Here is a 27,957-nt window from a genome sequence, read left to right as displayed (position 1 = left end):
ATTTAGGCTGAAAATCCGCTACTTTGTCCTTGTTGTAGCTCGAACCTTCTTCAGACCATCTCAGGAATGAACCATTAACCGTCGTAGGGTCATACTTTGGAACCGAATCGACCCATCAGCATTTGGATCTTGCCTCGATAATTTCGGAGTCGTCGTACCCCGAAATAAGTAGTCCCTCAAGTTATCTGGCATTGGAGGACGAAAAGGTTCACGATCAGACGTATCTTCAGTCGATCGACCATGTATATCAGTCGATCGACTGGCTTCCGCAGAACCAGAAGCTTCACTATTACCCGATCTGGTCGATCGACCAGGTGTGTCAGTCGATCGACTGATGTACCTGCTGATCGTCTTTTTCTTGCTATTGTTCATTCCAGCTTTTTTCTTACTCGGTTCCGCCCCATCTTTTCCAGTAACATCTTTGACCATAGCGGGCCCATCATGGGTAGACCCACTCCTCAAAGTAATCGCATTTAGAGTCTCTTTTTGATCTGGCTGCGACGGTAAATGCCCCGGAGCTCTAGTTGCACTTTTGCTTGCCAATTGGGCAATTTGACTCTCCAACATTTTTGTAGAAGTCTCTTTAGCTAGAGACTCCTTTTGCAGCAAACCCGACAAATTCTTAACCATGTTTTTCAATTCGGAAATATCAGAACCTTGAAATTGCTGCTGCTGAGGCACATAGGGAGGCTTTTGATACTGCTGCTGCTTATGAGGGGGCACATAATTTTTCTGCTGCTGCTGCTGCTGTGGACCTGGATTAAGGACATTGTGGTTAGTCCACCTCAAATTAGGGTGGACATTAGAGGGATCGGGATAAGTACCAGTCTGCCTAAAGTGTTGAAAGGCAGCACATGTTCCATTCGAACTAGTACAAAACTCCGAAACATGTCCCTCTCCTCCACATCTTTTGCATGTAAAGGGACCGTCTGAAACTGCATTAACTTTATATATCCCACCTTTTTGGGATCCTCCAAAATTCAGCTTGTCAAATCTCGCAGTAAGGGCCTCTATTGCAGCTACAGCAGGAGATTCAGCTGATCTTCTCTGATTTCCTCTAGAATTCCAATGCTCAGCTTTATGGGTGGCCAGGTCATCGATGATTTTCCACCCCTTTGTCTCACCGCTATTTTCTTGAAATCTCCCATTAGCTGCAATCTAGACAGACTCTCGATCATCATAAAGACAATTATAGAACTGGTTGCACATAAACCATTTCTCAAACCCATGGTGCGGAATAGATCGCACCAGCTTCTTGAAACGGACCCATGCCTCATGAAAATCTTCATCAGGACCCTGTTAAAAGCTTGTGATCTGAGCTCTAATCGTATTGGTCTTCGATGTAGAGAAATATTTCTTATAAAATTCTAGGGCTAGCGAATTCCAATCGGTAATCCTATTGGCAGCTCGATCCAGATCTCGGTACCACTCCCTAGCGGCATCACGGAGCGAGAATATGAACATCGTCTCCTTTATCTCGTCCTGGGTCACACCTGCTGGTGGGGGGGTATGGAACAACAATAGTCCATGAATATCTCCATATGTTTAGCTGCATCTTCATTCGCAGCTCCCCCAAGTTGGTTTCTCTCAACCAAGTTGATGTAGGACGGTTTTGCTTCGAATTTTCATTCCGTCCCGGCTTGCAACACGAATCCCTTATAGAGATTCTCAGCTTTTGGCTAAGAGTGACTAGCTATACTTGCTTCTTCAGCCATATTTGGAGATGTAACGGTCTCAGCTGAACAGGTAGGAATGAACCATTAACCGTCGTAGGGTCATACTTTGGAACCGGAACTGACCCATCAGCATTTGGATCTTGCCTCGATAATTTCAGAGTCGTCGTACCCCAAAATAAGTAGTCCCTCAAGTTATCTGGCATTGGAGGACGAAAAGGTTCACGATCAGACGTATCTTCAGTCGATCGACCATGTCTGTTAGTCGATCGATCGCTTCCGCAGACTGTGCTTCATCATTATTCCGATCAGTCGATCGACCAGGTGTCAGTCGATCGACTGATGTACCTGCTGATCGTCTTTTTCTTGCTATTGTTCATTCCAGCTTTTTTCTTACTCGGTTCCGCCCCATATTTTCCAGTAATATCTTTGACCATAGCAGGCCTATCAAGGGTAGACCCACTCCTCAAAGTAATCGCATTTAGAGTCTCTTTTTGATCTGGCTGCGACGGTAAATGCCCCGGAGCTCTAGTTGCACTTTTGCTTGCCAATTGGGCAATTTGACTCTCCAACATTTTTGTAGAAGTCTCTTTAGCTAGAGACTCCTTTTGCAGCAAACCCGACAAATTCTAAAACATGTTTTTCAATTGAAAATATCGAACCTTGAAATTGTCACTTCGAGGCACATAGGGAGGCTTTTGATATCTGCTGCCGCTTATGAAGGGGCACATAATTTTGTCTTTGCTGCCTTTCTTCTTTGTGGACCTGGATTAAGGACATTCTGGTTAGTCCACCTCAAATTGGGGTGGACATTAGAGGGATCGGGATAAGTACCGGTCTGCCTAAAGTGTTGAAAGGCAGCACATGTTTCATTCAAACTAGTACAAAACTCCGAAACATGTCCCTCTCCTCCACATCTTTTGCATGTAAAGGGACCGTCTCGAAATCGCATTAACTTTATATATCCCACCTTTTTGGGATCCCCAAAATCCATCTTGTCAAATCTCGCAGAAGGGCCTCTATTGCGCTACAACGGGAGATTCACCGATCTTCTCGATTTCCTCTAGAATTCCCATGCTCAGCTTTATGGGTGGCCAGGTCATCGATGATTTTCCACCCCTTTGTCTCACCGCTATTTTCTTGAAATCTCCCATTAGCTGCAGCATCTAGGACAGCTCTCTGATCATCATAAAGACCATTATAGAACTGGTTGCACATAAACCATTTCTCAAACCCATGGCGCGGAATAGATCGCACCAGCTTCTTGAAACGGACCCATGCCTCATGAAAATCTTCATCAGGACCCTGTTAAAAGCTTGTGATCTGAGCTCTAATCGTATTGGTCTTCGATGTAGAGAAATATTTCTTATAAAATTATAGGGCTAGCGAATTCCAATCGGTAATCCTATTGGCAGCTCGATCCAGATCTCGGTACCACTCCCTAGCGACATCACGGAGCGAGAATATGAACATCGTCTCCTTTATCTCGTCCTGGGTCACACCTGCTGGTGGGGGCATGGAACAACAGTAGTCAATGAATATCTCCATATGTTTAGCAGCATCTTCATTCGCAGCTCCCCCAAATTGGTTTCTCACAACCAAGTTGATGTAGGACGGTTTTGCTTCGAATTTTCTTTCCGTCCCGGCTGGCAACGCGAATCCCTTATAGAGATTCTCAGCTTTTGGCTCGGAGTGGCTGGCTATACTTGCTTCTTCAGCCATATTTGGAGATGTAACGGTCTCAGCTGAAGAGGTAGAAATAGGAGACGATGGTGGATCCTCCTCAAATAACTCGTTCTCGTAGTAACTGGACAGAGTACTCATCTCTTCCTCTGTCGGCAATACTCTAGTTGATCGTCTCAACTCACGCAAAGTCCTTTCGATCTCAGGATCTAACGGTCGTAATTCACCACCCTGTGACCTGCTTATAAGAGGAAACTATAAGTAGAATATGAGAAGAGTTTAAGGAACAGATGTCCCTTAAACTAAGATAAAGACTAAAATAAAAACAACTAAAAATTTAAACAATTGCCTCCCCGGCAACGGCGCCAAAATTTGATACCGTCGTGGAGTATCAAAGATAAATTTATAATCGAAACTACTACTACAGCTAGTGGCAGTCAGGGTCGAACCACAGAGAGGCGATGCAATTAATAGGTGTCTAATTTTAGTCTAAAGTAACACTTGTGAGGGGGGGTTTGATTTGAACAGTTCTATAACTAAAGGCAATCAAATTAAAATTTAAACTTAAAACAAATAAATGAGCAGTAGATGAAAATAGATGAAAACAAATATTAAAAGGATGCTTAGATGGTCGGTTCACTGTAATTTCGATGGCGGCAACTCTAAGTAAACTGTTTTAAGCATGTTAGACGGGAAAATAAAAAGTCCTCTCGGTCCAATTTAACAGGTAGCAACCTTTCGGCCTAAGCTACGGGTCCCTAAATCTCACTAATACTAACTTTCGTTCTTGATTAATGATACTTAAAGCCTAAATTAACTTACCTCTCGATCTTATTAATTTAGTCATCTTAATTAAGTAGTCTATTTCCCTCCCCATCTTTCGATCTGTCGGTTCGGTAAATTCCTAAGCATTCAACTAGTCGCGTGCACTCGATTCGTCAAATATAGCAATTAAATTAAATAAGACGCAGCTAATCTAACACGCGGCGGTCGATCAACCATGTAGATCAGTCGATCGACCGAGCCCGATAACAGGTCGCCTAAGTCGAAACCGTCTAACCTACAGATCCCCTACATCTTAACACAAAGGATTTAGCTACTCATGATGGTGATAAAAACAACAATAAAATTTACAAATAAAGCAATTGAATTCATAATTGAATTAACTAAATAGATAACTAACATGAAACGAGAATTTGGCTTTGGGAAATCTAAACTAGCAATTCTAAACTATGGAAGAATTAAAGCAACGAAACTGAACAAAGGAATAGAAGAATACCGTAAAGAAGAATTGAAGAGGAAAAGACCAAAACCAATTGCGAAAAGCAAACTTTATTGACGAAAATTATTCTAAACTAATGGAATAATCAAAATTCAACCTTTTTTGTGTGATGAACCCTAATTGATTCCCTAGAATAACCCGATGCCTGTTCTGAAACATAGGGTTCACGTTATATAGGAATATAGCGTGATTCTTATTCTTAAAACCTAATTACAATTGGGCTTCTAACTTCTCGTCCTTTTAATTTGCGTCAGATTAAAATAGCGGTCGATCGACCACTAAGACCGGTCGATCGACTAAGATGCGCTGTACAAAAGCTTCTGATAATCGTGCTCTGGTCGATCGACCCAAGGCATCAGTCGATCAACTGCTCCTCTTTCATGCAGACTTCTGTTCAGCATTCTGACAGTCTATAGACCGCGTAGGTCAGTCTATAGACCACTGTAGCTGGTAATCCGCTTCTAAAATTCTCGCAAATCTATCTTTTAGGTGTTGATACGCGCACCAAGTTCATCTCTCGAGTCACTACTTCATGTCAGGTCCTATGCCAAGCACTTAGGGACGGATTCGGCTCGATTTCCGCCGGATTCTTCACATTTCTGCAATATTACATAAAAACACGAAAGTAGACGGAAATAGGGGAAATAGTAGCATAAACTACCTAATTGAGATCTGAAATGCGTGTAAAAGAGGGTGTAAAGCATCATATTTAGGACACGCATCACCTCCAGTGGGGGACCGCAGCCGTACCCACCAAATCCCCGCTCATCTATTCCGAGAAATAACCCATGTTCCTTAATGTGCACATACCCTTCTGTGGCAGGTTCCACAAAGGGCGAATCAAGGGCGTGAAGCCACTCCCGCAAGTGACTCCACTCAGCCGAGGACACGCCTTGCGAACCACAGACAATTACGCAACCAATTATACAACACAACACCAACACAATACCAATACGATAAAGATCAACAATAAACACAACCATCACCAACAACTATGTAATCAATAACCGAGTAGGGAAACCCTACTTTGAAAAGCAATAACCAATACCGTCACAATAGCGAATCAACAAAGTTCCTCTACGAAATCACCTCTTATAAAATACACAATCATACAATCACCATCTAGTATCAAAATACTCACAAAACCCCCAAATTAACCAATTAGGGTTTCAACTAATATCAATGAAACGATATAAAAACTGTACAAGAATTTTACCCATAATACGACGCTCACAAGAATCTGAATTCCAACGACTCTAGCCCCTTGGATTTGATAGCAATACGAAAGGAGAATGAAACGATGTTTGTTTTCTTATAAAAAATGTTTAGAACTTGGTAAAAGTAAAAAGAAACTGACGGAGAAGCTTATATAACCTTTTCACGCGTTGCTATCAAACCCGGCAAATAACCCGTAAAAACTGACTTACTCGATCGAGTGCCACTTACTCGATCGAGTGCCACTTACTCGATCTAGTAACCCACTTACTCGATCGAGTACCCGTCAGCAGAACACTATTTCGAAATCACAAAACACTTACTCGACAGAGTAAGCCTCACTCGATAGAGTACCCAACAGTACAGAAAACCGTAGTATTACACTATAGGCCGACTACAAGATGGAGATGAGGAATGAGTTCATTTACGAGCACGTTAGATGTAGACCCCGGGCGGAGTTCGATCGGTTCGTAATGACCGAGGCAATGACGGTGCAAGACTACTATATTTGTTTCAACGAGATCGCCACCTATGTGGAAGACCTTCATCTTAGCCAATCTCATTTGGCCCTTAAGTTTGAAGGGGGATTGACAGCCAAAATCTTGGAGAAACTTTCGCCGGGTGAATTGTCTAGTTTGAAGGAAGTATATGCTAGGGCCAGAAATGTGGAGAGGCTTCTCAATATGACTAAGGATACCAAGGAAAGGTTCGGAGAAAAGCGGAAGACCGAAAGTGAAGACGGGGGAAACTAATCAAAGAAGTTTAACTACAATCAAGCTAAGTCTTATTCGGGAGGATCTCAATAGAGTGGCTTTGGGAAGCCGGATGGCTATGAAGAGGGGCCGCTAGTGAAGGTGGTGGTTTGAGATTCTATAATTGTGGTGGCCATGACCATAAGAGAAATGAGTGTACTAGTACTCCAAAGGGCCCCAACCAGAGGTTTGGGCAAGGAAACTATTACCTCACCCCTTCTCAAAGTGGAGCTAGCAACCGGAACTCGGGCGCATGGAGCAACCAAAGGAATGCCAACTCGACCTATAATGGCGGAATCAACCGTGGAAATTTCAACTGAGGAGTACCATCAAGGGCAGCAAGCTACATTGGAGGCAACACTTCGGGGGTTAGGCCAACCAACTCGGCAAGCACGGTGCAAGGAGAGCCCAAGGCTAGTGGCAAACTCTTTGCCACGGACAAGAAAAGCGCCGAGGAGGATGCTCATGTGGTCTCCGGTACATTTCTTATTAATTCTCCTCTTTATTTCATTTTATTTGACTCGGGAGCGACACTTTATTTTATGTCCAAGAGTCATGTGTTGACCCTAGGTTTGGGGGAGGATGAATTAGTGATAAGGTTATTTTCAGTCGTTTGGCCTTAATCAAAATAAATCCTATAATACTACTAACAAATAGCTAGCGGTAAGTAAGGTATCGTATCCACAAGGAGGCGAGGTAATTAATCTACTTTGTTTATATTTAGATCGCCTTAAAGTAACCAAATTTTATGGGGGTTTTGAATGTTTGGTTTCTAACAACTAATAACAAGTGAAATAAAGATGAATAACAATAATATTAAGAAGTCTAGGGTTTTGGTTGAATAGGTAGTTATTCGAGGGTGAGACTTAACCTATTGATAAAGCTAATTATCTTGCTTAAGGTTATATGATCGATCGATTCAATATTCCTTTAGATCTAATTTAACATGCAATCGCTATCATTAAATTATCTCTATTAAGTTATCGCAGCCTATATTGATTATAACCCAGTCGGTGAAAGTCTCAATTTGCAATACTAATCAATTAACCCTGGCCAGTAATTAACTAACTAGATGAAGAACAATAAACTGAACAACAACGAATAAGCAATTTTAACTATCAATTCATTAATTAATTCCCCCTTCTAACAACCTAGATCTCCATTCACCCTAGATAAGAGAATTAGGTACTCATATTAAAGGGAAGAACAACAACAATAATTGATGAAGACATAATTAAAGACAATAAATACGAGCATAGAAATAATAGCATGAACTAAATTAATAATTAATGAAGAAAGATTAAGTACCTTAACGAATAATGAAGAACGGAATTCAGATCCAAAAGTAAGAACAATAATCTAAGCTAAAAGTATTTTGAGAGTTTTGTAGGGTAGCAATACGAAACTAAGTAAAATAAAGCGTAAAATAAACTAGGGTACGATTTGGGTATTTATAATAAACATAACCGACTTAAAGAAAATTGCGGAAAATATGGAATCAAGCGGTTCCTCGATCGAGTACATGCTTCCTCGATCGAGCGCAGCTCCAGTTGATCGAGGCACTAACTTATTTCAGCCCTTTTCTTCGTGTTGTCTTCTTAACTTCTCTTCCTTCATTCTTATGGATTCCCGTGCCATGCTTCGTGTATTCCTTCACGCCTACTCCGCGATGCCCATTTCATTCCTTTGCTCCTTAAATGTATCATTTCTGCATTAAACATCGAATAGCGGAAGTATCGACATTCTAACATAAAAGGCATGTAAATAATATAATTTAGCACGAAAACCGTATCAAAAGCAATTAAGGTGAGACATAAATATGTATATAATTATGACTCATCAATTAGATAATGATGACGTGTCCCTACCTTCGGGAGAGTCTATTCTATGTTCAATGGTGTATAAAGAGGTGTCGGTTTTGGTACACGAGACAAAATTTCCGGTAAATCTTTTTGAATTTCCTTTGGAGGGGTTTGAAGTAGTTTTAGGAATGGATTGACTAAGTAAGAAGAAAGCCAATCTAGATTGTCACCAAAATAAAATAGCTTTGAAAGGACCCAAAGGTGTTAGGGTATCAAACAAGGGTTACTTGGTCAAGCCCAAGGTGAAACTCGTTTTGGTGATGACCTTAAAGACATGTTTAAAGAAAGGTTGTCCTATGCTTTTGTGTCATGTATGGGACACTAGCATGGAGAGGCCACAAGCTCAAGAGATACCGGTAGTGGGAGAATTTGAGGATGTATTTTTGGAGGAGTTGCCCGGATTACCTCCACCAAGAGAAGTAGAATTCGGGGTGGACTTGAAACCGGGAGCGAGACCAATCTCTAGGGCCCCGTACCGGATGGGTCCAAAAGAGTTAGGGAATTGAAGAAGATACTTTGGGAATTGGCAGATAAGGGGTACATTAGACCCAGTGTTTCGCCATGGGGAGCACCGGTTCTATTTGTGAAGAAGAAGGACGGGACTTTGAGGTTATGTATCAACTATCGGGAGTTGAATGACGTCACCGTCAAGAAAAAGTATCCTTTATCAAGAATCGACGATCTATTTGACCAACTTAGTGGAGCTGGAGTATTTTTAAAGATTGACTTAAGGTTAGGCTATCATCAATTGAAGATTAAAGATGAGGACATTCCAAACACCGCATTTAGATCAAGATATGGGCATTATGAGTTTGTAGTGATGCCATTTGGGTTGACGAATGACCCGGCCGCGTTCATGGATCTCATGAATAGGGTGTTTAGTTCGTACTTGGACAAGTTCGTAGTGGTGTTCATAGATGATATTTTGGTCTACTCTAAAACCAAGGAGGAGCATGAAGAGCACTTAAGAATCGTGTTGAAAACCTTGAGGGAGCACCGACTATATGCAAAGCTTAGTAAGTTTGAGTTTGGTTGGAGAAGGTGGCTTTCCTAGGCTAAGTGATATCAAGAGAAGGAGTTGACGTGAATCCTACAAAGATTAAGGCCGTGTCTAAGTGGGTAGCACCCAAGAATGTGGCGGAGATTCAAAGTTTCCTAGGTCTAGCCGGGTATTATCTATGGTTCGTGAAAGACTTCTCCAAGATCGCTAGACCTTTGACATCATTGATGAGAAAAGAAAACCGTTTCAAGTGGGACGGGAGTTGTGAGACGGTGTTCTTGACCCTAAAGGAAACGCCTAACCACGGCCCAGTGTTAGCCTTCCAGGAAGGGGGTGAAAACTTTGAGGTGTATACCGACACTTCGAAGAATGGTTTGGGATGTGTGCTTATGAAAAATGGTAGAGTCATTGCTTATGCATCGCGGCAATTGAAGTCCTATGAAGAGAATTACCCAACACATGATCAAGATTTGGGAGCCGTTGTCTTTGTCTTGAAGATTTGGAGGCACTACTTGTATGGAGCTACCTTTAAGGTATTTTCCGATCACTAGAGTTTGAAATACATCTACACCCAAAAGGAGTTGAACATGAGGCAAAAAAGATGGATTGAACTCATTGGGGATTATGACATGGAGATAGTATACCATGAAAGGAAAGCCAATGTGGTGGCCGATGCCTTAAGCAGGAAGTCGATGCTGTAACACCCCTCATTTTTGGCTAATTAAAAACTTATAATTATATAAAATACTGAGCCAAAATAGAGAGGTATTATAATCAATATACACAGTCTCTTATTACAAATCCTTTTAAATATAAAATAATAAAAAATGTAAACAAACTTTTACAAAACTTTAAATAAAATATTCACTTGAAATAAAATCCTTTTGAACTGCAGCGAAAGTAACCTGAAAAAAAACCAGAAGACAGAAAGGAACTACCACCATGACGGGTAACCCCGAAGGGAGAAAACACGTCAGCCGTGGAGCTGAGTAACAGATAATGCTTTAATATAAGCAGTATAGTTTTTGGTCATGGCGCGGAAACACAAACACGTAAACATAAAAATAAACAAACAGAATAATAAAAACACTCCCCGATAACCAAACTCAAACTAATTCCAAACTTATTCCTTTAATAAAGTACTCATTCCTCGCCTCTATAATTAACCAAGTCTCAGCTTATTACTCCGTCTTACTTATTACTTTGTCTCATAATATAATACTCGAAAAGCAACCACGTATCGCAATCTCATCATCTACCCTAAGACCAGGACAAGGGGTGAGTGAACTGGCCGTAAAACTGCTAAACAATATTTTCATCTCCATATCGATTTCAAACTCAAACAACTTAATAACCATGGTCACACTGCACTATAAAATAACTCGGCTCAAAGGCCCCATAACTCATAACTCAATACCAGTAACCAATATTCATCTCAATTTCAATATCGATATTGTCAAAGGTTCAAAGAACCGTGCTCAATACTTAGAGTATAAAACTCCAAGCTACTCACCCACGTGTCTCGGTCAAAGGAAAGACAATTTAAAATACAATACTTCTATCAAAGTATGTGCAAATCCTGATAACCAAAATAAAAGCAAAGTGCTTCTCTCCGTAAGATAGCCAACGATAATGCTACTAGCAATCCATTAATTACGTACACAGCTCAATTCCTCATCCTATAAACTCTTATCAACCTAAGTCTTCACAATTGACAATGAAACCAAATACTACTCCGTACTAAATAATCAATGATACACTAACTCCAAATCTCCTAAACAACTTTTCAATTATTCAACATATTCATCAACCCCTGTTGTATTTCACTCAAGACTGTGCGTCACCCAAATCCAAACAATCTGCCGGATTACTACGCAATTAATATCCGACCGATCATACATATCTCACCCAACATAACTGTGGACACGGGGGCGCTTGGGAAACAAGCGTTTGCATTTGTGGAGTCGCCACCAATTTATTGTGGAAAATTGGAAACCGTTCGAATACTTCATGCCATGTCAAGACACAAAGTAGTGACATGAACACCAAGAACTCGTTACCCTTAGCATTCTATGTCTAGAATGACTCTCGTGGATGCCAATGAATACGGATGTTCACAGAGATCTGGAGTAAGGGGTGAGGGTATGTATTAGGAAGCTCTTTTGATCGAACACCTAATCCCGCCCGCCTCGATAGCGGCCTCTACTAATGATTAGGGAAGTTATCTATACTCGATATATTGTCGATTATATGCATGCAATGCAACATCCAACGTTTTAATCCTAACATGTGAGAATTAATACTAAGTCGGTAAACAATTAATTTAGCATACAATTAGGTCGAATCGGGATTTAAGTTCAATTACATGTGAAAACGTACAAGCAATAAAAAGTACAATGATAAATACAATAAAAGAAATTACAATAATGAAAATTACAATAATTACATCAGGTTTAATGATTTATGTCGATAATACATCTAAAACGGATAGCTTAGAAAAGAAAGAATAAATGAATGAACGAACAGATCATTAGGTGATAATACGAATAATAGTTAATTAAATACGTAAACTAATAAATTAGGTCAAGGCAAAACGGGAGTTCAGAGACAGACGTCAACCAGGAACAGGCGCAGCAGAGCTGCGCCCTCTGGAAGAGGCGTAGCAGTCACAACGTCTGTTCCTTGGCTCAGTTTTGGCTGTGAAGCCGGAATTGCAAGTCGTTAATATTTGTTGGTGATTTTAATGATCGATTATATTATTTGACTCGTATGAAAGTGATTATCAGATTATTTACATGCGATTAACGGTCATGAAAGCAATAAACATGGATGAAACTAATTAGGACGAATTATTACAAGGTTAAAGAGGATTAATTAACAAATTAATAACTAAACAAATTAATTAGGTTAAATAAACTATTAATGATGAACTAATGATGGATATGATAATAAACAGGTGAGAATATATCAGAGATCAAATTCCAGAAACCCAATATGAATGAATCGAATTTCTAAAAACCGAATTGACTTTAGTGACGAAAAACCCGCAAATATTGGTTATTCAGGATTTAAGTCGGGAATTAATGAGATGAATTATATGTTAATAATGATGAACAATTTATATGTCAAATTATTATGTTCAGATTGTTATATTAAAACAAGGAACAAATGAAAACAAAAGAAAAACAAACGAATCAACGAAAGACGAAGGAAGAAGAAAGGAAGCGAAATCAAGGGCCCTCACGAAGAGGCGCAGCAGTTGCTGCGTCCTTTCTCGACGGTTGTCCTCTGATAATCCGTAAAAAAGGGTTTTAAACAAAGGGTTTTGGAAATCTGTTTTAATTGTATTTTCGACATAAATCTTACAACATGATTGCAATAAATGAATAACAATGAATAAAAGAGAGATTTACACCCTCAGACTTACATGTTTGACGAAACGAGATGAACTAAGTTAACGATTAGTGATGCTCGACTCGAATGTAGACGAAACTGCCCTCGTAAGAGGAATTAAAACAGATTGATTAAAGTTGATTATGGTGGAGTTGGTCAAATTGGTTGGTCATGCAAAACGAGGCTGGTACTCAGAAGGATCCGAGCTTACGTGGTCGAAAGTTCAAGCACGTAGACGCCAAAAAGTAAGAACGTGGTCTAGAATGCAGAGAGAGAAGAGAAGGGCGGACACTCATGTGAGAAATATGTGAGACCGAAGGTCTCTATTTTTACTAATCACGTGGAGGAGGTACGGTTTTTCGGAGAAACTTTGGAAGTGAATCTCGAAAAGATATGAAAAGATATGAAAAATACGCAGAAAAGGACTTGGGAAGAGGCGCAGCATGCACTGCGTCTCTTGGAAGAGGCGCAGCACCTGCCGCGTCCTTTCCCAAGTGGTTTCCTCCTGTGGAAGAAAGATTTCCGTGTTTAGTTTATGGAATAACGGAATAATTTGGTTTTCCTTAATATTTTGTGTGAATATTACGGGAAATTGTTTACCAAAGATTAAAAGATTTATAAAATATGGAATAGAAGTATCCGGAACGTTCCAGAATATTCCGACTCGGCATTTTAATGGCTGTCAGAAAATAAAGACGGTTTTAGGCCCGGACACCAAATGTACTCTAATTACTGTCAAAACGACCGTATCGGCACGTAGATGACATTTAAGAGGTAGACATAAATGTTTGAGCGATCACTTGGCGATAAACTTACGAACTGTCATAAATCGTTCCGCGTACCAAACATGCGGCCCAATCATCACCGGGTGGTTTGCGGGAGGTGCAGAAATGAGGTATCTACTGAGCCCCCACTTTGATTGAGGCTTGGACAAGGGGAAAGTCAAAGTATGGCCATCAGGTCAATCGAAGATTACAACTTGACGACTATGGCGACGCGAGGCGGCTCAAGGGGTCTGAACCAAGGACATGTCGTCGGGAACATTTTAGAGTCTGTCGACTATCGGGGAGGGTCGTTTAAAGTCCATTAGACTACGTAAGGAGGCTCGCCAGCCATAAGAAGAGACCATACCTGAAATTCCTTGGAACTCCAGGGAAAACAAAACGTGATATTGGGAGAAGACGGCAGGACACAGTCTGGAACTGCTGGGAGAAATCTGCTTGTGTTCAGCTTCAAACAAACTTCTGAAGAATTTGGGGTCGATGTTGATCTCCATGTCTCGAGAGGGAGTGACTGTCGGTCGTGAACTCTCGTTGGGGGAACATAATCGAGAACTAATCTCCATGTCTCGAGAGGGAAAGTCTATCCGTGTACTCTCGCTGGGGGAACATAATCGGGAACTGATCTCCATGTCTCGAGAGGGAAAGTCTATCCGTGTACTCTCGCTGGGGGAAAACAATAAAGGCGTGTCGAAACACTTGTCAAAGAAGGAATGCTCGTTGTGACAAGCTAGGTCTTGGGTAAAAAATAAGGCGATGATCTGTTGTTGGCTTGGAAGATGTGGATCCGGGCAAAGAACATACGTCAAACGGACCAAATATGTGATGTAGCATCAAGGAAGAGGCGCACCAAAGATGGGCCCACAAAAATAACGAACTCATAACGAATTTTTGAAAACTCGTATGAATGGAAGCTGAGGAAGAGGTGCAGCAAGAGCTGCGTCCCTTGGAAGAGGCGCAACACCTACTGCGTCTATTCCTGGGCGTGTCTTTCCTGCGTAAAAACCCGATGAAACAGGGGTTTCATTTCATTATTTCGAAATATAAAATCTCAATTACTCTCTCAAATTCCAACCATTTCCGTCAAAATTTGATCCAAAAGCTTTCATTTTCCATGACTAATCGAGGTATGTGTATCAATCTTGCATTTATCTTCCGCATTTGCTCAAATGGGATCGACAAAATTAGGGTTTTCGACCCTAATTAGTCGAAAATTTGGGACTTTTCCCCCAAATGATTTTGCCTTGCCAAATTGACTTTGTAAATGGCCAATTGGTAACATAAGGATCATAACCATGTATTTATTTCGAATTTTCGTTGAGTTTTGAGCATTTGAGTGAAATTGAGACAGTTTCACAGCTAAACCGTAAATTGCTTCGAAAATAGCCTTAGGATTGCCCATTTGTGACGAAACTTGATATTTGGAATCCTTGTATGATGGGTAAACTTCCTACCATCTCAGAATTTTGGTTTGTGACTGCTTTTTCAGGACACTTTTCTTAGGGCATAATCGCCGTTATAACGAAATGCTGCCGAATTTCCGACTCGAACCCATGACTAGGCTTCAACTTAGGCTTGACTTGACCCAAATTACCACATGAGTGGACGGGTTTGTGGGAAAGTTGCCAAAGATGGCGAGAAAAGAGCGATTTCGGAGCTCCGAAAACTCGAAAAACCCCTAATCAAGGCTTGTCGTCACTTGACGCGGCCTAAATTTACTTTAATTTTGTAGGTGATGAGGCTTCTATGTCTGGGAGGGCTCCCATGGACGTGGACACTGCTGTTGACCCTTATCAGGTGCTTGAGGAGGCGTTGGAGGAGGCTTTCACCGCTGCGGTGACGGCTGCTGAGGACGAGGTCCTAGAGGAGGAGGAGGCCCCGAGACGGGCCAACGTTGGACGAGGTGGTCGCCAGCTGAGGGGAGCACCTGGGTGGGCTAAGACCTGGGATAGTAGGCACCTGCTCTGGGCTGCGGAGGGTCACCTGTCCTACAGGATGGTGAAGAGCTTGGTAAATAGGATTCATCACTCTTCATATATCTTCTTTCATTTATGTTTGTCATTCCTTTTCTTCTTCATTTGAGCTAAAGATAGCTTTTGTTTCAAATCAACATAGGAGGCCGGGAACATCAGGTCATTCTCGAGCTACACGACGGCGATGGGGTGCTACGAGAGGCTGTCGGCTGAGGAGCGGACCATGATCGAACGAGGAGCGTTCGGTGCCTTGGTACAGGCTTGGAGGGATATTGCAAAGAGGAAGCTTTGGGCTAACCTCAGTCTCGTTCGAGCGTTCTTGGACCGGTTTTGGGACACGACCTCCACGTTTCACATGCCTTTTGGTGAGGTGGGGTCACTTTGGAGGACTACGACATGATTTCACTTCTTCTCATGAAAGATCATTTCTTTTTCTTATCAAATCACGAAAGATCGTTGCTGATTATCTTGATTTACAGGCGTGGGTGTACTCCTACTTTCCGGGCCTCACGCCCAAGAGGACGGAGCCGGTGGAGAAGGCCTATCCTGTCGTGAGGGATTGGGAGATGTGCCGCACGAGGAGTCGGCGTTCCTTCCACGACGTCTGTCGGCGGGAGGTGAACGCTCTTCAGCTGGATGGCGTAAGTATTTCACCTTACCTTTGACTGTGTTTTCTTTCTCTATTTTTAGAACTGATCATAAGAATGACCCTTCGTTTGCTTTTCTAGTGGGTGCCCAGGCCTTGGGAGGAGTACGCTGGCGCTCCTCCTTTCGTGGCCGAGGTCCTTCGACCTACGAGCTCGAGCCGGCTGCTGCTGAGGATGTCGATGGGTCCTGTGTGGTACTTGGGTGAGCGCTTGGCTCGTCAGTGCTCTCGGGATGTCTTGACGGTTCCCATCGATCCTCCTCGGACGATGTTTAGGGAGCCTTCGAGGCCGAGAGGAGGCCGACCTGGCAAGGTCGCGTCGTGGCGACGCCCTCCTCCTTCCGGGTGACGACTACTCAGCGTTCCTCTACGGGAGGTTGGCGTACTGGCCGGTTGTGGTAAGTGTTTTGCCCTCTTTCATTCTTGATTGTTTGAGCATACGATGAAATATCATCGGTTAACGGAAATTATCTGACTTTGCAGCAGGTCGAGGCGGCGGGCATCGAGCCCCCAGAGTACCCCGAGACCCTTGAGTACACCGACACGACGATCTCCGAGCTACGTTACTTTGACGTGGCGGTGAGAGATGCTGGCCTGGATGATTGGCAGCATCTGATCTGGAGGGTGAGTCTTCTAGTCTATATAGTTTTCGTGTAAGAACACATTTGCTCGAGTTTGCTCAATTGCTAAACATTTTCCTTTTGAAATGCAGGTGTCGTCATCCCGGTTCGTGGCTTTGTGGAGGGTAGCCAACCGGCTGCGGGCTACTGCCGTCGAGGCACTTGCTGGTGGCCGAGGACGTCAGGTATGAACCTTCCGTTTACTTTATTTTTGAGTTTTCTAATTTTCCTTTATGCTTGAAATGATTGACATGAGTCAGTTTTGTCGTTTGCAGAGGGAGCGCGAGCTGGAGCGAGAGGTTGCTCAGTCCCGAGAGGAGACGACTCGCCTGCTGAGGAAGTTCGAGGTTCGTGACGCCGAGGTTGCTGCTCTCGAGGCAAGAGTTGCTGAGCTAGACGGCGACGAGCAGTAGCTTTCTTGTTGTTTCTTGTTTTTGGCTGTATTTTTGTACATTTGTACATTTTCGGACATTTGGATTTTGTTTTGGGGCTCGAGCCCCCAGTTTGGTGTACATATCCCTTTTTGATCGTATATATGACGGTCTGAGTGCCTTTGCTGCTGGGTTGCTTTGTTTGTACCTGCAGGTTAGCTTTGAACAGGTTTGGTAGATGACGGTTTACGCCGTCATGCTGCTGAAATTTACACAGAAATCACACAGAACATATATTTGTACATATGGCCTAAATTAGCGCAAAACAATGACTCGAAAATGCAAAAAAGTATGTCCAGAAATTCAAAAATTTGGTCGGAAATGGCAAAAATGCAAAAATTTGGTCGGAAATGACCGGACGGTAGGGAGGGTTACCTCCTAAAAAAAGAAAAAATAAAAACATATAAGTTTGAAGTGGAGAGTGAGATGATTTCTCCAAAAGGAAAAAGAGGTAAAGTTCGAAAAATGATATAATGAAATTAAATACCAAAATGTAAAAAGGAATAAATTAAATTAAATTGGTGAAATGATTCCCCAAAAAGAAAATTAAAAAGAAATGTATAAATGTGCTAAAATGACGAAAATGTCGAAATCGTCTCGAGATGCGTGCCCGCAAAATTAGGAAACACGAAATATGGTAACTTGACGCATTTACCAAAATAATAACCCGTATGAATAGGAAATTATTCGTTGAGGAATTTAGGAAAGATCCAACGCGGAAAATCACAGAAAAACAGCTGAGGAAGAGGCGCAGCACCTGCTGCGCCTGTTCCCCAGTGCGTGCGTTCTGATGGATTTTAGGAAACAACTTTTAGTATAAATAGAGACGTCGAAGGAGGTTTTGTTCACATAATTCTTCCGTCTTTCTTCGTCTTATTACACAAAACTCCCAAAATAAGCCTACATCATGAACGCTATTGAAATTCGTCTAAAAGAATGGACAAATGAGTTCTCTAGTGTGGAGAAGTATGAAGTGGGTGCTTATAATTGATCGGTCCGTTTCGTGTTCACAATTAAAGGTGTGGTCGTTGGGTCACGTCCGAATCAAAACACAATTTATAGCTTTACAAACAACTCTACAATTAGTAAAGAGGCAAGTAAAGGTCGGATCCCAAAGGACGGGTATTGAAATGAGATTTCTATTGAAACTAGTGGTGTCTTAGGGGTGTCACAATTTGGGTTGATGTAGAAGGTCACTAACTAAAATAGCAATGAAAATAAACAAGCAAGATGAATTAAAAGGGTTGTAAACAATTGATAAAAGGCACTAGGGTGTCATGGGATCATAGGGGAATCATGGGAATTGATCATACAAACATGTTCTCAAATTATAAGCAAGCAATTATTGTTGTGATGGACTGAGTTGGGTTATATCTTACAATCCTAGGAAAGTTTGGGTCCCGGAGCCGAATCGATTAGATTGTACAACACCTACAAGTCGACTTAATCTTCCCTACTCAACAACATGCATGGTCTAATGAGACTCGAGTTGGTTTATGTCTTACAAGTCTCATTGAAAAGATAGGTGATGGGTAAAAAATGCAAGGATTCATAGGCTCGCATGTCATCAAACATAACATGTGCATGAGTTGAGATCAAAACAAGCAAGCAAATAAAGCATGAAAGCATATTAATTTAAGCATGAATCATTCCCCATGTTGGTTTCCCCTAATCACCCATTAACCCTAGCTAAGAGACTACTCACTCATTATCATGTTGATCATGCTAGCAAGGTTGTCAATCATACCAACAAAAGGAAACATGATGAATAAATGAAAGTAATTAACAATAATTAAAGAGGGATTAAGAGAATTATACCAACTAATGATTCCAATAATAAAGCAAAGATAAAAGAAGTACTTGATGTTTGATTGAGAGGTTGTCAATCTCCCAATAATAACCCAAATAATCTTCAATTACCCAAAATAAAGGATGAACAAAAGAGAGATTAAGGAAATAAAACTTGTATTAGAACTTGATTAATTGTTGATTACAAAACTAAAGAGAGATTTGATTGATATTAACTACTCTAATTATTGATAAGAAGAACATGCTCTTCTAATTAGACTAATGGGGTATTTATAGTGGAAATTAGAGGGATGCATTAGGGTTAACTAAGGGCTAAACTAGTAATTACACTTTTTAGATTGAGCAGGGAGGAGCCGGTATTTTTCGAAGGAAGGGCTTCTTTCTTTGTAGCTTGGAGAAGACGAAATTGCGCTTGCTGGAATCCGAGCGGATTAGAGTCGGGACGGGCGGAATCTGGTGGTGGAACACGAGCGGATTCAAGAGAATCCGGGCGGATTGTGGTGGCTAAACCCGAGCGTCTTGGTGGAAAACCGCACGGATTGTGCATGGTGAGGACGGCCGGATTGTAGTCAATCCGCACGGATTGTGCCTCAGCAAGATTTCTTCTTCTTTTCTTCCCTTTTCTTCCTAAATTCCTTGGGGATTTCCTTGGGGACTCAAGGATCCTTTCTCAACATTGCTCATCTACTATCATATGTACAAAGGCCTTCTAATCTTGTCTCTCCTTGATGCTTGGTCATTGAATTCGATCAATTTAGTCTCATTTTGCCATGAAAATGCAAGATTCTTACTCCTTTCCTACCAAGGGATCAAAATCTCAAAGAATACGCAAAACAAAGAACTAAAGATAATAAATGACCCAAATATGCACTAAAAAGCATGGGAACAAGGCTAATTCGGGGGATAAATATGCGCTAATTATGGTCACATCAAATATCCCCAAACCGAACTTTTGCTCGTCCCGAGTAAAGAGGTGACAAAGACTAGGACCATTATTTAAACTAACCTAATAACATAGCCGATATGAGACGATTAGCGGGTCTCACTCCGCCCCTTCAACTCACAACAAGACAACCATGAGGTAGGATGCCTTCTTTCAAGGCAAGGTGGGTCTTGCCAAAATGGCGACACATCCAAACATTAAGCATACAAAATCACATAATTGATGCATCTACAAAAGGAATAGCCACTTCCTCATCAAGTGGCGGAGGCACTAAAGAGGAACAAATTTAAGAGCATGTAATCCTTCACAAATACTAGTTCAACAAATTACTAAGGCTAAGAGGATGGCACTAAATCACCTCCAAATGGTGTTAAACTAGACTACTTTCATCCTCAATTTCCAAATGCTTTCGTCAAGAGCGATCGGATGGTGGTGGAATGATGATCCCTATGATGCTAGTAGCATATGACATGACAAGTCTCGAATTCTCTACAAAAGTTAAGGTCATGGATCGTACCAAGCTCGACAAAGTGGCTTGACAAAAAGGCTTTTTGGGAATGAAATGCTCAAATCTTTATACACAACGGGTGGATATGACTAGTATTCAAAAATTGACCTCATTTCAACTTTCACATTTTAAAAATTTTAGATGGGGTTTGTCCCTTCCGGGCTAGTGTCCTTTGCTTTCGCCAATCGCTTATTAGGTAACCGGTTAACCTCTAGACAATAGCTTTTCGGGGTGATAGTCACTCTGTCTCTGGGCGGCCGAATTCACAACCGTGTGGGGGCCCAATTCAATGGATCCTGCTCCAAAGCACATCGAAGTGGTACGCCTCCATCAAAACAATTTAAATTTCTCAACATTCAACAATTCATAATATTTGAGGTTTCTTTGGCATTAAATTACTTCCACATGACAAAATTCTTTGAAATGAGCACTTCAAACTTATTGATAGAAAATATTTTTGGGTTGCCTTACCACAAGGTCAATCAAGGTCACCTAGACAAGTTAACCAAGTCCACATCGCATCACGGGGTTGGATAGGTGACTCACATGCAAACCCTTGACTAGGCTTTGGGTCATGGGTCAAAAGACACTAGTATGACACTATCTAGGGTGTTTTACAACCATTCTAGTAGGCAAAGTCTTAAGTTGAACAAGTATTTGTAATGGCTTAGTTGCTCTTGTCAAAGTTCCTAATTAGGCATTTCTCAAAACTTTTATCTAAATGCAACTACATGCTATGATGCAACTAATATAAACATCCTAATGCAAGTGATTCTATCAACTAATATGACAAATAAACTAAATGCAAGTCCTAAGTTCACATTGTTATACGACATCAAACAAAATAAAGCCACATAGTCATTAACATAAAGAGGAAAAAGGAGATTGGAAAGATCATACCATGCGGTCTTCAATATCCTCTTGTCTCGGATGTGGCGTAGTCAATCAATGTGAACAAGGATAGAACAAACAGAATATATACAAAACAATATATACACAAGATTATAGAAGGAAATAAACATGTTTTTGGGTTTTTCAATTTTCAAATTTTTATGATTTTTGAAATTTTTTCAATTTTTTTGGATTTTTTGAATAAGAGTTAAATGTTAGAATTCCCATCCCCACACTAATATGGGCATTGTCCTCAATGGCCAAAATGATGGAAATTATGCAAAGATGATGCATGATTTCTATACTAAATGCAATCTACACTAAGCTACACTACATGATGCATGGTTTTTGTTATGACGGAGAGGATAATTTAGATTACCTCCCGTTGTGTATGCATTAACTTCCCCAAACCGAGTGAGACACTATTGCTAATGTCCAAGGATGGGTGTAGTTCATGCACACACTATGCAATGCATGAAACTAATTTGTCATTTTGGATTTTGAAAATGGGAACAATAAAATGAGAACACCTCAATGGTACCGAGGTGTGAGTCCTCTATGGTGCTAGGACTACTCCAACAATGATCAAGAAAATAATTAAAACAAAGAGAGAAATAGACAAACCATAAGATGGTAGGAGCCCCCAAGGCTTGCTAATCTTCCATCATATCATCTCCATCATCACTTTCCTCATTAGAAGTGGTCTCATTGCCACTTCCCTCTTCATTTGCTTCTTCACTTTCTTCTTCACCTTGCTCATCATCTTGCTCACCATCCTTTTCTCCTTCTTCACTTGCTTCCTCATCAATGTTATCATCAACTTCTTCATTACCAACAACCTCATTGTCACCCGAAACGACCCTAGATGCACCCGGAAATAGGACTTCTCTATCCGCCCAACTAGGCAAAGGACATGATGGATCAAGTAGTCCTTGCCTAGCTAAGTGTAGGAGGGGTGGATATTGAGCTAAGTAAGCATTTTTCCGATCCTCAAAGGCTTGCTTGTGCATTGCTTGCATGAGAAGAGTCAAATAATCATTTCTTGCTTCAACACCTTCCGGCTTGAACTCTTGGTACTCAAAAGGGTAAGGTGGTGTGACAATGGAAGAGGAGGGCATTTCAAGTTCACCCTTTTGTTGTTGGATAATATACTCGGCCTCTTTAGAAAGGGGAAGTAGATAATTGGTCCGGTGGACGCTTAGACGACAAATCTTTGAAGGCAAAGTAAACGATCTAGCTTCACTAGTGAGCCATCCATACTTGGTGTCAAGAGGGTTATGGGCAACCCACTTGTACTTGTGTATCATAGTATGCAAATCAACAAAATGACCACCCTCCTTTGCTTCATACTTGCTATCCTTGTTGAAGTTAGGATCAAAGTATTTGGCTAGGATAGTGACTAGGCCGCCATTGACAATGACGGTAGTGCCTTTCTTCCCACAATCAATGTTGAGCCATCTATCTACCAAAAGCCTTAAAGAGTTGAAAGGCTTGGTGTGTACTCTTCCAATGTTCAAAGCCGATTCAAGAAGAATAAAATCAAGTTTGGTGAAATGGTTGGTATCTTTCCTTGCAATAATGGTGTTTCCTATGACCTTGTGCCATACTCTTATGCCCGGATGGTGGACTAAAAGAGCACGACTCGCATGAAAATCCTCAAATTTCCGTCTGGAAATTGCCTCCCAAAGAGGGTCGGGGTCATACTTTCCATAATTCTTAAAATAACTCGGTTCATCACTAAGACCCAAAATTTCACCCAATTCCCTAAAGGAAATGCATCTACTAACATTTGCTAGACGAAACTCGAGATTCTCCCTAGTCTCAACTTTGGTGACTTTCAAAGAACTCAAAAACTCCAAGGTAAGGGAGGGGTATGTCAATTCTTTTGATTCAAACAATTTCTTCAACCCCATTGCTTTGAAAAAGGCTCTAGTTTGCTCAAGGACACCCAACTTATCCAAGGTGTCTTCACAAATAAACTTGGTGGATTGAAATGATTTCCTAGCAAACTTGGAAAAAGTATCTCTATGGGTTTAGGAAATAAAAGTTACCTCCGGATAATGCAAAAGTTGATCGATTTCCGAAGTAGAAGATGTTGTTGCTCCCATAGAAGGTTTTTGTTGTTGTTGCACTTCCAAGTTTGGGGTTGCTACCACCATAGCCAATGCTTTCTTTGCTTGAAGAGCCTTTTGCCTTTGTGAAAGTGTCTTTGGTGCCTTTGTTGCCTTTGTTGCTCCCTTAGTCCTTGCCATTGATGAATTAACCAAGAAAAGAATGAAAAATCTTCAATTTGTAGTGTACCCAAATTGATTTAAAGGTGAAAGGCTTTGCCTTTATGAATTCAAAAATCGACTCAAAGGTTGAAAATTTTGTGCTTGGTTTTGATTTTTATTGAAAAAGGAGTGATTAATTTGTTGTTGAAAGGATGGTTTGATTTGATTTTGGTGAATGTAGTTGAGGGATTTTGTTTTTGTGATAGAGAGGATGAGGGTTTTGATGTTTTGAAGTAGTGTTATGAATGAATGAATGAATGAATGAAGGTGGGAGGGGTTTTATAAAGACCGAAAAAATTCGAACTGCAGGGACAATCCGTGCGGTTTCTGCTCAAGACGGGCGGATTCTGCACTTTCTGGGTTGGGAAAAACTCGCCTAAAGACGGGCGTCTTTAAGAGAAGACGCTCGGATTCGCTGATACGGGACGGGCGGATTCTTCAGAAGACGGACGGATTTCAGTCCAGGAATTTTTCTTGTTTTCCTCAGTTTAGAAGACGGGCGTCTTCTTTCCAAGACGGACGAATTTTCAGAGAAGGGCGGATTGTTGTTCAGGACACCCGGATTCTCTTACAGTCAAAAATATTTCAAAATTTCAGCTCATAGGGACGTGCGTCTTCTACCCAGTACGCTCGGATTGCATGAAAACGGGCGGATTCTCCTGAATCCGCTCGGATTCGACCCCTTTGTACCCGGATTCAGTTCCATCCGTGTACAATGCATATCCTTTATCATTCTTCCATTCTTCTTCATATCTTGTGTTCTTCATTGTGGGGGCATTACTAAGGTATGATTAGCCTAGGCAATTCCCATCCCCACACTAAGCTAAAGCACTACACATCAATTGAAATTATTAGTCCCTCCCTCACTTCTCTCAAACATGACAATTATCTTGATCAAAGTAAATAAAAATCCAAAGATGACAAAAATGCAATACAAGAATTGAAATGCGAGTTAGGGAGTTAGAAATATTTACAAACGGTGGTTTAGGGAGGACTCCACCAAACTCTCATTCTTGATGAGATGTCAAGGGGGCATGTTCAAGGTGTTGTTGATGTTGCTCAACACCTTGAAAAAGTAATCAAAAGCTTGTTCATTATCATTATAAAGCTCTTCAATAGACTTTGGCCCTTGTTGTCGGTCTTGATCGATGGCATTACCAATTTAGGGATTAAAAATCCCTTCAAATTCGTCATCCCAAAGACCACAAACTTCATTAAGTTGATCATTGAAAATCTCTTGATTTGATGGAGACAACTCTCCCAAATTCTTCTCTTGGCCAACGAGGCAATCCTTTTCTTCTTTGATTGATTTTGATGAGCTTTGCAAGCTCTCCTTGTCACAATTCACTTGCTCTTTGAATGGAGCATCTTCAATTTTCTTCTTCCATTGGAGTTCTGACTTCTTCCTTTCATCCTTTCGGCTATAATGATCAATCATGAAATATGGTTCATGCAAACGAGGAGCTCTCATAGTTTTGTCAAGATTAAAGGTTACGCTTTCATCTCCCACTTCTAGAGTGAGCTCACCATGTTTCACATCAATCACCGCACCCGCGGTGTGTAGGAAAGGTCTTCCTAGAATGATTGGAATGTTGGAATCTTCCTCCATATCAACAATGACAAAGTCCACCGGGATGAAAAACTTCCCAATTCGTACGGGGACATCTTCCCATATCCCTAATGGTGTCTTCGTCGATCTATCGGCCATTTAGAGTGTGATATTGGTGCATTTAAGCTCTCCCATCCCCAACCTTTTACTCACCGAGTACGGCATGACACTCACACTAGCCCCTAGATCACATAAGGCTTTGTTGATCGTTGTGTCGCCAATGGTACACGGTATTGAGAAGCTTCTCGGATCCTTTAGTTTTGGAGGTGAACTCCCTTGAAGTATTGCACTACTCACCTTAGTGAAGGCGATAGTCTCAAGTTTCCGGATCGACTTCTTCTGTGTGAGGATATCTTTCATGTATTTCGCATAGGCCGGCACATGATTGATCAATTCCGTGAAAGGAATTGAGACTTCCAAATTCTTCACAATTTCCATAAACTTTCCAAGTTGGTCATCAAATTTGGGCTTGGCTTGACGACATGGAAAAGGAAGTCTAATCACAATGGGCTCCTTCTCCTTGACCTTGTCTTCATTTTTCTTTGAACTTTCTTCTTTTGATGATTCTCCATCTTTGGAGTTTTGCACAATTTCTTCCTTATCACTAGCTTCCACAACTTCATCCTCAACTTGCTTCTTCGGTGCTTCATACCTTGTACCACTTCTCAAGTGAATGGCACTAACCGTTTCATGTCTTGGGGGATTACCTTGAGGTGGTAATTGCCCCTTTTGTCTTTGTGAGCTTGAAGATGCTAGTTGAGTCAATTGGGTTTCCAACATCTTGGTGTAAGCTAGGATGTTGTTGATGGTGGTTTCCTTTGCTTGACTATCTTTTTGCATTTGAGTGAAAAATTCTTGTTGATTCTTTTGCATTTGGAGGACCGCTTTTTGGACATCAAAACCTTGGTCATTTTGGTGATTGTATGGATTTTGATTTTGGTAACCTTGGTTTTGATTGTAAAAGGGTCTTTGATTTTGGTTTCTCATGGGAGGTGGGGTGTATGTTGTTTGAGGGTTTTGAACATTTTGGCTTTTGTATGAGAGATTTGGATGGAATTTGGTGTTCTCATTGTAATAGTTGGAATAAGGGGTACCACTCTTGTATGCTTGGAAAGCATTCACTTGTTCATTTGTTCCCCTACATTCACTTTGGTCATGTCCCAAAGTTCCACAATTCTCACATATCCCACTTGGGATTGATGAAGATGCCGTCATGGCATTAACATGATGCTTTGGTGATTTTGAGACTTCTTCAAGTCTAGCCATAGCTTTTTCGAACTTCAAATTGATTGTGTCGATGTGAGCACTAAGTTGAGCACCCAATTGAGTAACGGAGTCCACTTCATGCTTTCCTCCTCTAGTAGCCTTGCGAGGTCTACTATATTGTGAGTTATGGACCCCCATTTCCTCAATTTTGTTCCATGTTTGATTGTCATCAACTTCGGTGAACATTCCATTTGATCCCATGTTGAGAATGTTCCTTGAATCTTCATATAAACCATTCCAAAATTGTTGTACCAAGAACCATTCGCTAAGTCCATAGTGAGGACATGAGCGACAAATTCCCTTGAACCGCTCCCAAGCTTCATACAAAGATTCTTCATCCCATTGCTTAAAACCCGTAATTTGAGCTCTTAGCATGTTATTCTTTTCCGGTGGGTAGAATTTTTTGTAGAAAGCTAGAGCCAACTTCTTCCAAGAATCAATTCTGAGAGTGGCCTTATCAAGGCCCTTTAACCATTGTTTTGCGGTACCAATTAGAGAAAAAGGAAATAAGACCCATCGAATTTGGTCTTGAGTTACACCGGTTTGAGAAATCGCATCACAATAGTCGCAAAAGGTTTCCATATGAGAATGAGGGTCTTCACTAGGCATCCCCCCAAATTGGCTCCTTTCGACTAATTGGATAAAGGCGGATTTGGCAATAAAATTTCCGGTTAGATATTGTGGTGTAGGAGTACCATTGGGTAGGTTCTCCTCGTTGGGTACGGAATGTGACGAGAATTTAGGCATTGTAGGTTGATTTTGGGTTGTATTGTGTAATGGGTTCTCCTCTCCTTCTATTGCGAAAGGGTTGATGAACTCAATAGTTGGTTGAATATCCTCACTAATACCTCTCAAATTCCTCCTAGCAAATCTCCTATTGTTTGTTAAGGTTCTTTCAATTTCACGGTCAAAAGGTAACAAATCACCTTGTGACCTTCTAGACATGCAAAATATCAAACAACTTGAAAACAATTAGAACAAACCTTGAGGAGTTTTACTTCCTCAAGGCAAAGAAAAACACAACTAATAACAATGTAAGAAATCTAAATCAAGCAAACACCGTCCCTGGCAACAGCGCCATTTTTGATCGGTCCGTTTCGTGTTCACAATTAAAGGTGTGGTCGTTGGGTCACGTCCGAATCAAAACACAATTTATAGCTTTACAAACAACTCTACAATTAGTAAAGAGGCAAGTAAAGGTCGGATCCCAAAGGACGGGTATTGAAATGTGATTTCTATTGAAACTAGTGGTGTCTTAGGGGTGTCACAATTTAGGTTAATGTAGAAGGTCACTAAATAAAATAGCAATGAAAATAAACAAGCAAGATGAATTAAAAGGGTTGTAAACA

The 27,957-nt window shown here is 41.1% G+C and overlaps 2 non-coding genes across 2 annotated transcripts; both read left to right on the top strand.

The window, feature by feature from the left end:
* Positions 1–1,222: 1,222 nt before the first annotated feature.
* On the top strand, positions 1,223–1,329 carry LOC141625647 (small nucleolar RNA R71). The gene has a single exon (XR_012535415.1). It is a non-coding gene; the product is annotated as a small nucleolar RNA R71 (small nucleolar RNA).
* A 25,547-nt stretch (positions 1,330–26,876) lies between these two features.
* On the top strand, positions 26,877–26,983 carry LOC141624381 (small nucleolar RNA R71). Its single transcript, XR_012534188.1, has one exon. It is a non-coding gene; the product is annotated as a small nucleolar RNA R71 (small nucleolar RNA).
* Positions 26,984–27,957: the final 974 nt, after the last annotated feature.

Source organism: Silene latifolia, chromosome X (genome assembly GCF_048544455.1).
Source record: "Silene latifolia isolate original U9 population chromosome X, ASM4854445v1, whole genome shotgun sequence".
In the NCBI taxonomy this organism is placed as follows: domain Eukaryota; kingdom Viridiplantae; phylum Streptophyta; class Magnoliopsida; order Caryophyllales; family Caryophyllaceae; genus Silene; species Silene latifolia.
The sequence above is the reverse complement of the archived record's forward strand: the minus strand, read 5'-3'. Positions and strand labels throughout refer to the sequence as shown.